Consider the following 14,064-nt stretch of genomic DNA (forward strand, 5'->3'; position numbering starts at 1 on the left):
TTATTAAAATCGCCTTTGTCGATTAAGCAGCTGCTCGTTCATCCGTTTTTGCGGTCAATATATGCTTCCTCGCGTTTCACAGCATTTCGCTCTTTGCAATGTAGCATGAAATCAGTGCATGCGTGAAGAATAGGCGAACGGTATCTGTGCAATAAGTGTAATTCACAAAGTGTATTTTATGTGAGGAAATACGGCTGCAACGAATCCGTTATTGTTTAAGAAAAGAAAAAAAAGAAGGAATGAAAACCTTACTTGACCGAAATTAATTTTCCTTCTTTTTAAAGCGGGCACACATTTAGGAGATGGATGGCAGAAGCGGAGGAATTTTCGTGATCTCGAGAGGGAAAACAATCGTTTTTTTCCCCACACCAACAAACGCAATTGGATCGTCACGTGTCTACGATCGGTGAGTTGCACGTTTTAATTTATTCGGCGGTGATGGTTCGTTCCTCGATGCTTGAAATATTATCAATCCGTGTACATTTCAGTAATTAATATCTATCGGTGATTGATCACCGTGTTTGTATTTCGATTTCGACACGACAAAACGAACGTTACGTTTCGCAACGCGTGAAAAATGATAAATTAATTCGATACTCGAAGCGATCGTTCCTCACCTTTATTCCCAATCAAATTTGCCCAAGTTTCCCTTCCTTCGAACTCCCATCTCGCGCGATGATTAATATCTAATATCTAATAAAAAAAAGAAATATCAGAATCATTTCTCGACCGAATCGTCGACTCGCTTCTTACAATTCCGTAACGCGCGATGATTAATGTCGATAGCTTGCAAAGAGCGTGCCTCGTTCCGGTTATAAAGGTCGACGTTTCACGATCGCGCTCAACTAAAAATATCATTCCGACAAATAACGTGCACACGTTTCGATTACGTCACTTTAAACCAGCACTTTAACGTAAGTGACGTGCGCGATACCGGGAGGATACTGTACGTCGATCGTTCGTGGCAAGCGTCCCAAGGATCGTCGACGAGGAAAGGAAAAAAAAAAATATATTTTCATTATTTGCTGCAGCTCGATCGTTCTCGCGCGTTAGATCGGAAATGGGGGGAAGAGAATTTTCTCGTTCTCCTTGGGCAGGCTTCCTTCTCTCGGAGCGATGGCTCCAGTCCACTGACCGAGACTCGGATGCCGTGCTATAAAGCCGAAGAAAAAGTCGCGATCGTAAACTTGGCTCGCTTCCGCACCTCGCGATAGTTCCGTGGCTGGCGATTGCCAATTGCTTTTCGCGGAAGGTCGCGCCAATCCCTGGAAACGCTCGAAAGGATTCGTCGAATTCCGGTGAAACTCGTCCAGGACAGCAATTTAACCGGCGATCGATCTCCATCTCCAATTTCCTCTTTCGACTCGCGATACGCGAAATTATTACGAATATTTGCGCGGAGATCCTGCTTCGATACTCGTGTCGAGCTTCGGCGACGAATATAAATAATAAGAAGGCTCAGGAACGTGTGTAATGAGCCACGCTCGATTATCGAGAAGCAGGAGAGAGAGAGATAAAGACGAGCTTAGGATGGAAAATATGGCCATGATATTTACTAACGCGGCCTCCGCGTGAAAGTGGTCGGTGCTTCGCTTTGTACCGAGGAACGCGTATACGGTCTCGTGTAACGGGTGACATGACCGAACCTTTCGAAGAAAAACAAGATCATGCTCGGTCCGGATTGGAAATGCCGCGTTTCCACCGAGATTTACAACAGCCTCGAACGGCACGGTAATCGGGTAATTGGTATTAATTTATTCTTCAAGGATCCTTAAGGCTGAGCTCGGCCGGGGATCATGGGTGATCGAGAACGTGTCGTCTCGAAAAAATGGAACGAATCGAGTTACGAGAGATTCGCGTGCGATGGAATTCGACCTAAATAAGAGTTTGCGGAGGAACGCTGACTCTCTCCCCTTACAGCTGCTGCTCGATTCTCCTTGAGTGTATATACGTGCTCTTTTTTCTTCGATTGTTATTGCAGACAGTTTTTTTCTCTTCTTTTTTTTTCAATTTTTAGCAGGAGAAAAATTGGAAAAAACTTACTTTAAATACGTTGGTCATTTCCGCGTTTTCTATGCAAATCACGGTTCACGGTTTGTTAGAGAAAGGTAACGAATGAAAAAAAATATATATATATATATATATATATATATATATATATATATATATATATATTCTATAAATAGTAAGTGTCGATGTTTTTTTTCTGCGTGCGCACAATGCGCGCCGACAGTTTTTTCACCTTTCCTTGGAAAACTTGCGATTTTATCTGTATCTGTAAGATCTGTTTCACATTCGTTGCGGATAATCAATCCGTCTGCTGTATTCTCTGTTTCTCTTTTTTTTTTCCCGCGCGTAATTGAATGGCTCGGTGAAGCAAGCGTAACATTGGTCTTGGTTCAACTATGTGATTGTTGCCTAAAAACTAGCTTTATTCAGTGAAAGTCAATTTCTACGTATAGAGGCTACGTGTAGCGATATCCACATATATATCGTATCGTTTAAAATAATTAAACCGAATTGATATTTTTCTTACGATTTTTTTTTTTTACAATTCTCCTATAAATCGAGATCGAATCTGTTACCCAACAATCGATACGAATACGATTGAGTTTAATTTCGTCAACTTGATTCGTCGAAACTTACTTGGTTAATTACCTTTTAGATTTATACCCGTGACAAGTCTATCGAATACGTAACGAAGGAAAAGCGGCGATACGATTTCCTTGAATTATTAAAACCCGCCTAACATTATCCGTCTTCCCGTATATACGCGAAATATCTAACGTTTCATCGCAAAAATTTCCCATCGATTTTTCCGCCCGTAACAATTTCTTATTTTCACGCTTCATCGGAAACCTCGAGCAAATCCACCAGTTCGTCCGACGAGCCAACGTGACATCCATCGTTCCCCTATTAATTTAAATAGCATACTCTTTTACCTCGAAATATCCGAGCTATTTCGAAACGCTACGTAACGAAATTAAAAAAAATAATAACGATAAATTTAGACTCTAGAATTCTGTAAAAAGTCTATTGCATTGTCCTCTCTCTCTCTCTCTCGAAAGATAACATTTTCGCGAACGATCGGTCGTGTTGTTGGTCGCGAACACGAGGCTGAAAAGGTAATTCGTCCAAAGAATTTCGATGAAAATATTCTCTGGCAGCGAGGTATTATCCTTAAGGTCTCCTCGTTCCTCCTCGCAAAACAAGGACAGAAGAGAAGGGGATACGAAGTTGTACAGGCACCTTTCTCGCGGCGCTCGCCGTGGAATGGCAAAAAGAGAGGAGGCACTCTGACGTCACATTGGCTGGTCGGTAGTGCCGCTAGCCTCTCACTTGGCCGGCGACGTTCGGCATGCTCGCTTCGGTTCACCTTTGCTCCGTCCCCGGATCCGTCCGTTCGATCGTCCCTCATCGATCCGTCCAACGGGGGGATCGCCTCTGACAAATTTCCACCCGGTGCACGCGCGCGACAGTGTAACATGTAAACGACGCAACTAGTTACCTCCCTGTTTCCTGTTAGAGGGTATAAAAAGCGGGGGAAAAAAAGAGAGAGAAAAAAAGAAACGAGTGTGAAAGGAAACTGATTCAGTGAAGTTTTTGTTTTTCGAAGGTGGTTTTTTTTTTTCTTTTTTTTTTTTCCTTTCTTCTTACTTTTTATCAACACTCGGTTCTCGCCACTGTGTGCGCGGCCGATTGTATTGTTGTGCCATGACAATCTGGATACGATCGTGAACGAGGGATTAGGAGGCAGCCCCGGTAAGTCCAGCCCTTCTCCTTATCAATGAGCTTCCGCTTTTGCGCGCTTCGTTCTCTCGAACGCGTTTCTCGCGATCTCGTTTCGTGTGTGCAGGATTTGTCAGCGGAAATGCGAGCGGAAAGTTGGATCGACGAAGTTGGAAATGTTTTAGAGAAAATATCGAGAGTAAAGAGATGAGATGTATTGTGTAGTTTTTCGTAGAATTTGTATTCTACGCGAATTGCGTAGAAAAATAATAATTTTCGTGCGAAATTTTTTGCAGGATGAAAGATTATGTAAAAGATTATTCTCGTTGGTTACATTGTACGATGCGGTCATCGCGAGGAAAGTGCAAGATAGGAAGTCTTTTCGAATGGCCTTTGAGATGATTTGTAAACTGTTACTTAATTACATGGACGAATCTGTTGACCTTTAAATGTCTGCGCGTTGGAGAACTATCTAAAATGTCTAAAATGTTCTTTCGTCAGAGTATAAAATAATCGATGGTAAACAGTCGATGAAAGGAATTAAATGTTTACCATGGGATTCGATTATATAATATTTATAGTGTGTGCAGAGTTGATCAGCGAAAAAAAAAAAGAAAATACAACGATGAATGTTATTTATTATTTAACATATTTTTGAAATACATTTTAAACGATCGAAAATTATTCAATTATAAAATATTACGTAACATACGAACAATAATATTATTTTAAAAATGATGAAACGATGAAACGAAACGGTAAAACATGCTGATGCGTTACATTTTACGCGGTGATAAGTAAATTTATGTTGGTCGTTTTGCGTGCATTCTATCAATTGCAGGGAAACGCGATACTCGATTCATTCGTATTTTTTCGATACGACTTTGTGTGACACGAAGTGCACGAAGGAATCGTTAATAACGAAACTAAAAATAAGAAAGGAAAAGTTAAAAAATAAAATGAGAAGTAAAAAATATATCGTTATTCTAACGTCTTCTTTATTAAAAATCTTTATTAGAAGAAATTTATTTTTTTATTCAATGAAAATTTATAAAATTCGACGCGGTGTTATTGAAATGTCATATTACATGTTTATATATTTCACATAATGCATATTTTTCCATCTTATAAGGTATTTCTAAAGTGGCTTAATAGGTTATGAAGGATTTCTATGTCTTTTTCTTTATTAAACCCGACGTTTCACGCGATGGAACAGCAAACTATCGATATTTTATTAAATGGAATGCAGGATTCAAGCGATTTCTGTGATTCCTTTATTTTTTTCTTTTTCCTCTAGATTATAGATAATGATCACGTGTAACATTACGTGACGTATATAAAAAAACCTCATTGAAGTTGTTAACTCATCGAGTCTAAGCTGGTTATTTTCTTCTCGTATAAATTTTTTTGAATAAAGAAAAAAGATGTACACGAAACACGCGTAATATAATTGTTGTAATATATAATATCCTGCTTGTCCCTGCTATTTCAAAAAAAAAAAAAAAAGACGCGACACCGTGTTTTGTAAGATTAAGTAAGATTTGCCAAACACAAATTACATAATCGTTGAAAAATTATCGAATTTCTCGGTAATAAACCAATTTACTTGAACGGATTTCGTTTAATCTGATTTATATACTGATTTGTCATGATTGTTTTGACGCAAATATAATGATATATCGTGAATATCACGATTACGTAAGTTGGCGTTTTACGAAGAAAAAGAAGGAATATTGGTATAATAAAAATAAAAAACAATTATTAACCTCGGTTTCACAGATATAGGCAAAACGTGAGAAATAGAAATATATTATTTCACGGGATAAATCTCTCTCTCTCTCTCTCGTTATTTAATTAAAACCGCGGCGAGCTCTTCCTTTGGAAAATGCACCGATTTAGTAATCGTAAAAGGAATAAGGGGTTAACGGGTTAAAACAAATTACGGCGTTTGAACAGCTCGTGTCGCGGTGTGAGAATCGACTTGGAATCCGTGATGAACATTTAACGAGGTCGATCGTAAATTCTCCTATTCGGCCTTATTATTAACCGAACGCACAAAATTCTTTCTAATTCTTTCTCCAACGAGAGAGAAAGAGAAAGAATCGAAAGAGAACGATTTTCATCTCGCGTCTCGACTTCTTTCCACTCGATTCCTTCCCGTTCCTTCGACAATTTGCCGTTTCGCGCTGCTTTTTTCCCAGCCAATTCGAACGTCTTAAAATCCAATCGAACCGCAACCGTTTCACCGAGCACCATCGTTGCGTTGGACAATTTTTAGATGGTCGAGGAACTGTTAGGCCAACAGTTTTCCCATACCGTTCCAGGATCTCCAAGTATTTTCTCGGTTCGAAGAGCACAACCGACGAAATCTGTCCATCGATCCGTTTCCCGAGAGATCTCTTTTGCCCGTTGGGAATATCCCGAGCTCGAGCTGGAGCAAGCATCCCTGACTCCAAGTGGATTGACCTCCGCCGTCAGGACTCGTGATAGGAATAAATTCTCTCTCTCTCTCCCCCTCCCCCTCCGTTCGAGGCTATTCGTACTATGTATTCCACGAGAGCCACGTATTCGTTCTTTTCAATTTTGGATATTATTCCGTCGCGGTCGAACTGGAATACCGGCGTGTGACCGGCTTAACTTATAACGTTAACCGTCCTTCTTCTTCTTCTTCTTTTCTTTCCCGTCGCGCTTCGACACACGTCGCTGTAACAGTTCTTCGCCGACCTCTTCACGAGTTACGCGTTCATCCCGCGCGTACATGTGAACATGCGTACAGATGGTTCGAGCGACAAATTTTTTTAGTTCATGGAGCGATTAAATTTGATACTTTTGAGACTGGATTCTCAAAGAATTCTTACTTTGCATCCGGTGTTCTTGAAAGGGTGCAAATTGTAGTTATATGAATAATCTTTGGACGAACGATCTGATTTGAAAAATAAATAGGAAATAAAATTATGAATGTACCGTGGATCAAGAAAATGTAATTGTAAATATGGGTGTTTGGATGGGCAAAGCGAGATGAAAAAAATAGCAATTGTAAAATAAAGGGAGGGGGAAATATTTCTTCGAAAAGATTGCGCTGAGATCGAGGAAATTGAATCAAGGTAATTGTGAATATCTGGGAAAAAATTCAGTCAGATTTGCACGAAGAAATTGGAAAGATAAACGATTTTCGGTGAGATCGAGCTGGCAGAACCGATCCGCTTGAACGGGGAAAATTATGCACGGCGATATTCTTTGCCTATTTATTGGATCGGAACGTTTTACCGCTCGAACTTAGTCGAGCGAAAGGAAAGGTTTCTTTCATTCGGCGTAGATCTAAAATCTGATTTTTTGTCTTGTGATTAGAATCGATTAAATCGCGATTGCGTTTTAACAACTGCATAAATTATTATCTGTTGTGTGAAGAAAAGAGTAGGAAAGGTTTTACTTTTGTTTCTTTCTTCGTTATTTTGTTCAAGAAAATTCATTTAATTAATTTTCCTAATATAAAACTGTAAAAATATAATTGAATAATTCCTAGTTGGAAATAAAAGTTTCAAATAATTTTTCAATTCAGAGAATCATGTATGAAACTCTTGGAAAGGGTAAACACAAGGGCCAACAATTGCTTCTTCCCGCGGCTGGGATTACCGTTTATCGAGGAAAGGCGATAAGGTTAATTAAATATCACGCGATCTTTTCAACTTCTAACAGAAGACGATAGATGAGTAACAACCACCAGTTGCATCATTCTTATTTTTCCACCTATTCTTTTCGATCCACGACCGCAGAAACGGGAGAGCTACGAACGAGGAAATACGATTTTAGTCAAAAATTACAGAGGATAGATTTACGAAACTTTAGACATCTGCGGCGGATAAGGACGGAGCGAAGAAAGAAAAACGTTTCCAGACGCCAGAGAGAGAGAGAGAAAAGTCGTTTCCTTCGCGCATAATGCGGATTAATTTACACGAGGACGAGGGAGCAATTTTTCTCATAAAGTTGTCGCGGACCGGGCAGGGGGGAGGGGGACGGCAGATGGACGCGCGATATAATCGGCTTCACACGGAAATGTGCGAACAAGTTTAAAAAGCTTGCCGTTAGCCCGTTAACTCGATACGATTTGACGTGGAAGAACAATGAGAACTCGAGACAATCGTGAAAGCAATCGCGGTAAAATTCTCTCTGATTGTTTTTCGTAGAAAGTAAACACACAGTGGGAAGAGGATTCGAATCTCGGCGAGAGTATACCGCACGCCGCCCCGCTCCTTCTCCTCTTCTCTCCGAGAGGCCGTGGAGCGCGAAAGGGACGTGAAAATTCGAATTAAGCGTAATTATACGTTCCGTCCACGTGGCCGAAAGGAGAAAGAGGTCGAACGTTTTCGCCTGGCAAACGCGAATGCTACGACGATCGCTTCGAGAATCGTCCCAAACGGTGACGGTTTCCGGTCCCCCGTTCCTTCGTTTCACGATTTCGTCTCTCTCTTTCACTTTCTGGCGAACGAGAAAGAATGGTTTTCTTGCGCGATAAATTTTTTCTTCTTCTTCTTTCCTCCCCCCTTTTTTCTTTTGGGAAAACGAAACGTTTCATGACAATCCATGGATCGATCCATGGACGATGGATATTTAAAATATGATCGGATTCGTCCGGTGCATGAGAACAAAATTGCAATAAACGAATATCGTTTAAAGGTCGACGGAACAGGTTTTGTAGAGTCACGAGGATTGAATATATGCGAGTACGCGAAAAAAAAAAATGACTGTCTGTCTGGCCACTTTCAGAAGCTGGTCACGTGGAACATTTGACCCCGAAACACTATTATCATTCGTCGGATCAGAAACAGTTTTAAAACTGGAAAAATCTCATCTCGAGTCTTAAAATAATTCCGAAAATTGATATCTTTTTATTTTTACATTTCAATTCATTGAAATGTTGAATTGAAAAAGAAAATAAGAACGTAAGTATAAATATTAGCGTAAAATTCGCCTTAGAACCGTTTCTCCTTTTTCTTTCTTCTTCGTCATCATCCGACCGTATTCATTTCTTCTGTATTCAATCACTCGAATAAATCGATTATTAACTTTTAATGCTTAACATTTGACGCGAATAATTTATACGTTTAAGGAGATGACATTTCTACGAAGCGTTCACCTTTGAAAGAAATTCCGTGAGCAAAAAGTCAGTGGAGCGTACCGCTGCTTCTTAATATATAATCTTCACACACACATATACGTATCCTATCTATCGTTTCTTCGTTTTCCAAGACGCATCAAACGTCGCGTAAAATTGCGTTAAATGGGATATATTAATTGAAGAATGTGAGATATATATTTCGTGGATTTGAAAGATTCAACACCGAGTTTCTGGGGGAAGGAGCGACGACATAATTGCGCAACGTGAAACCTAGTAACCTTTTGTGATTCGATGCACGGTTGTGTTGGGAACAGATAATATAGTGTACGTACCATGCGGTAATAGCAAAGCGTTCTGTTAAAGTCGCTTGTACAAGCCGGAGACGCGAGAGAACGGCAATGCGTGATGAAAATCACGTCTTCTCTTTGTAAAAAAAAGAAAAAAAAATAAATTTTTTGAACGATGAGGAACACAGGAGGAGGAAGGATTTCGTTTCTCAGTCACGTGAATAAATTCATCGGGATCTTTTTGAACGAACAAAGAACGTGTTGCTTACGAATCAAAATTGTGTTTTTTTCAATACGATATTTGAGCACGTTACTTACTGTACAGAGAAGAATTAGCAACGCGTACATTATGAAATATTCATATGCATAATATATTCTTGATATTTTTCTTTTTTCTTCTTTTCTTTTCTTTTCTTTTTTTTTTTTTCTACTCTCCTTTTAATAAATACACGTGTTTACACAGATTACGAACACGGAACGACGAAAATCTTTTTTTCGCGCTACTCGAGACTGGATTTGAATAGCTCAGATATAAAAGTTGCTTTTCACGATGGCATTAAACCTTGACACATGGAAAAATGTTTAGAGACTTGGAAATATGAGAAAGTGTTATTCGTGAGTTTGGATTAAACACGCGATACGTGTGCGAAGGAATAGGAATTATATCTGGTATTGCTATACCGCTAATCTGAACCTTCACTCTTTGAAAGTTGCGAAGGTTGACTTGTTCCCACTTTTGTTTCGATTGTCCTCGCGTTTCCATTGCATGGGATATTCCTCTCGTCGCTTATGAATAAAAAAAAAAAAAGGAAAAAGTAATTGAACTGTTATCGCGTTATTGCATCGAAATTGAGAATGGCTGGCACGATTGCTCTTGCTCTGTCGAGAGCTTTTTCTTTTCTTTTTCGAACGATGAAATAATTACGATGAGATGTTATCGTTGCGTTTTCTATTCATCCATGGAATCATCGTTGCATCCGTTGAACTTCGCTCGTCAAACTTATCATCCGTTTCGTCGTTAAAATCCTGTTTTGAATTCCGCGTAGACTTTCGAGAGCGACCGTTAGTCAATCAGAAAATCTTAATAAATGGTATCTCGTCTTTATTTAATCTTCGAGTAACGTTACCCGGCAAATAAACATACACTCCATCGAGTTGACGAAAAATGCAAATACGAGAAACTTTCTCTTCAAAACAGTAAATTTGAAAATTATCGTTTACGATAAATTGCCTAATTGTTGCTAAATCATTGTTATTACAATCTCGTCAATTAAAATTTTAAAAACGGATTTAAATATAAAGAAACTAAAAATTACGAAAAATTGCGAATAATAAATTAGCAACATACGCGAAATAAAGTGTACATCTATTAAAATTTTAATAGCTTCTTTAAGAAGGAAATTTATCGATTCGCCAACTGTCACAACCGTATAAAAATGATAAAAACTCAAAGTTACATTATTTAGAACGGGATTGATCGATGACTTCGATCAATAAAATCAGTCACAGTGTCGTTAAATGAGCGCGAATAATATTTATTTCTTTTTTTTGGCGATAATTTTATCCAAAGCTCGTTCTTCTCTGATTCTCACACGTCGAAGTTTGAAATTGATGCAGTAATTTAAGCGTTCGTCCGCGTTACGCCACACCTTCGAAGTGTGTCAATGGGCAGGTAAATAGTCGAATGCCACCATGTTCTTAACGCGAGGCTAACCTACTCACGAAAAAGAAACACAAAGGCAACAGTTTCGGTTCGTCTCGACTGCTCGCTGTTGCATTTACCGAGGCCATGAGCCGGATATTTCAAGACCTATTTCAAGATCCTTCTAAAGCGAGCAAGATTGTTTTTCCATCTCGATCAATCTTCGAATAAAAGTGCTTTTCTTTTTTTTTTTTAGGTTTTTATACATATATAAATTAATCGTTGGGGTCGAATGAAAATAATAAAACGAACTTTTAAATATTTAATGTTCTCGTAACACAAATAACAGTACCGTTTGTTTTTAATGGAATTAAGAGAGGGAAAGAGTAATTACAACTTAGGATCATAAAGTATGACTAAGATACCAATTTGCAAATAAGACGAATTGAAATGGTAGTTTTCAAATTAAATTACAATTTAAGATTTTGATTTATGAAGCTTTCTTGTACGTTTCATCGTAGGAAAATTTTTCCTATGATCATCATATGGAGACATAAACACGTAGTTTCTACGAAAATACGAGATGGAGAAGTCCCGTAAGACGAGGTTGCAATATTTCTTCTTCTATTCACAGGTCGGGTAATTAGCACTGAATCTGTTGAACGCGCTGTTCTTACAGTAAACGACCCGCGACTTACACTTGTTCGACTCGGGCCTAATGACAGTCGAGCGAATCTATTTTTATTCGAATTAAATTACTTGGTATCACTCTACGAGATATCGAATCGTATCAACTGCAAATTTATCTTATTTTTATATCTTATCTTCCCTATAATTCAATTAATTTCCTACAATCTGTTCGAATACACAACGTGGAGAATTCCACCTCTTCGAGTCTTCTTCTTAATTTATTCGTCGATGGCGACACGTTCGACCGGTTGCTATGCTAAACTTGACCGATCAATTTACTTTTCATTCGCGTATTCCATTGATTCGGATTACGCGAAAAATATTTCATCGGCTCGGGATAGAGCGATAGTGCGGCGCATATATCCAACTATAATTCACGTGGAACGCGCAACTTGCGACGAATCGAACGATACGAGGCGAAGACAAATGGAGATGACCCGTTTAGCCCGGTGCTTCGTCGATGAACCGTTGCTTCGTCGCGGCAAACGCTTCGAAGCAAAAACTTGGAAACGCGATGGGCGACCGGTTTGAATTCTCGCTATCGAGAAAGGAAACATCGACTTTCTTCCTGCCTCTATCTCTCCGTCCCTTTCTCTCTTTCTCCACCTCGTTTCCCTCCCCCCCTCCCCTCCCCCGTATTTCTCCATCTCTCTATCTCTCTCCCCCTCGCGCATGCCCCGTCGCTTTTCTTTTTCGCGGACAAATTCTCCCGCTTGCCTTTTACGACTCTGCCAGCCGACTCGACGCGACAATCGCACGCGAAACGTTGTTATTGGCCGCGCATATGCCGTAACAATTGTTACGATTATCGCGCGGAAATATCGTTCATGAACCTCGATTTCTTTTATGTAAGCGTGCTTATATCGGTTGGAAAGGAATTTTCAATCGGGCCGGGAACGGGTTTCACGGGCGCTGAATTATAGCTGGTTTACCATTGTCTGTCTCTTTCATAGAGGTCAGAACGATTAAAAGATCGCCTACCTAAGTAACTGTACCTCTCAATAAGGCGTCGCGTAGCTTATCTTTGCGTTTGGTGAACACGTCTGACGAAATTGTTCCTACGCTAAGAGGAACAACAAGTGATATCTTGTTCGATCTCGTTTTGAATTTTGCGAAAATTTCGATCGTTAATAGATAAATATTAAATAGCGTATAATTTAATCGTTATTGGTCCACAGTTTAAACGTAGATTTCGAACGCAATTCGGGCGAACAAAAACTTTGTTGTTTATTTAATCAGATAATCGCGTTATTGTGGACGCGTTATTCAGAGACAGAAAAAGAGTATCGCGTTGTACATGAAAATGCACGGAAACTTACTTGGCACGGTGACCATGAACCCGGTATTATCGTAGAATTATAATTTCGTTCTACTGACCAAATGCATGCCGTGTTCCGCGATTTGTGCGTAAAACACGTGTATACGATGAGAAGAATGAGTTGATGGTAGAGGCTGTTAACCCTGTCCGCGGAAGAGAGCAGTGCTCGAGCTGAGGCCATTGTCTTCACTTTCTGATTGCTAGACATTCCTGTAAGATCTTCGCATATCATTGATGAATTTATACGTCAAACGCGTGACTAACACGAGGAATTTTTTTTAATCGTTTTACGATCGTGTTCCTCGGAACACGATGATTTTTCATTCCATTTTTTTTTGTTTGTTTGAGGAATCATTGATTCGTACTTCGAAGCTTTTGTTCTCTAATTTCAAATTGTCTACTTTTTTTTTTTAGTATTTCTAATATAATTATACAATGTAATTCGGAAGCATAAAATTTACATTCTCAATATCTTTTTTGTAATTTCAAATTCAACTCGGTTAAATCGCGACGAACATTTTGAATTTTGTATATTTTTACAAAATGTATCGTCTGTGCGTATTTTTTTATATTACAAAGTTTTACATCAGCAAATAGTGCGCGTCATGCAAAAAACAGTTCTACATAAGGTGGCCTCCTTGTTGACCTAAAGTAAACGGAGCATGACTGAGTTCGATGGCTGTAACTATCACGAGTCATCGACATGCTCGTTTGCATATATATATATATACATGTATATAAACAAATTATATTTATTCGAAAAAAAAAGAAAACACGAAAAACATCTTCTTGCGCGACATAATAATTACACTTCATCGAAAGTTAAAAATAATAATAATAATAATAATCGTTTAGAAGAAAGGACACGTATTTACAAGTGACGTAATTTCTCTTATAGTGATTATGAATGACAAGTTGCAAATAATACAATGTATTATTAGATTTAATAAGCATGAAAATATAATAGTTGATTAAATGGGATAGCGTTTACATATTTTCCATTCGGCCATTTGGAAATATTTATGAATACCGTAAAGTATCATTTTACCTTTACGTTGTACCTTGCATTCGCAATGTACAAATGCTTCAATGAACGTACATGTGTATCAGGCAAACTTGTTCCCTCCGATCGCGTCACCTTCCTCGGCCGTACATGAAAGTTAACTCGAATCCGATTTTCACTCTGTTGTTGTTGTTGGTTCTGTTATTATTGAATTTATTTACGGCGGATACGGAATACGATTAGAAGAAGAAATAGAACGCGTCGCCTTACGTAAAATAT

This window comes from Apis cerana, linkage group LG1, assembly GCF_029169275.1.
Source record: "Apis cerana isolate GH-2021 linkage group LG1, AcerK_1.0, whole genome shotgun sequence".
Lineage (NCBI taxonomy): Eukaryota > Metazoa > Arthropoda > Insecta > Hymenoptera > Apidae > Apis > Apis cerana.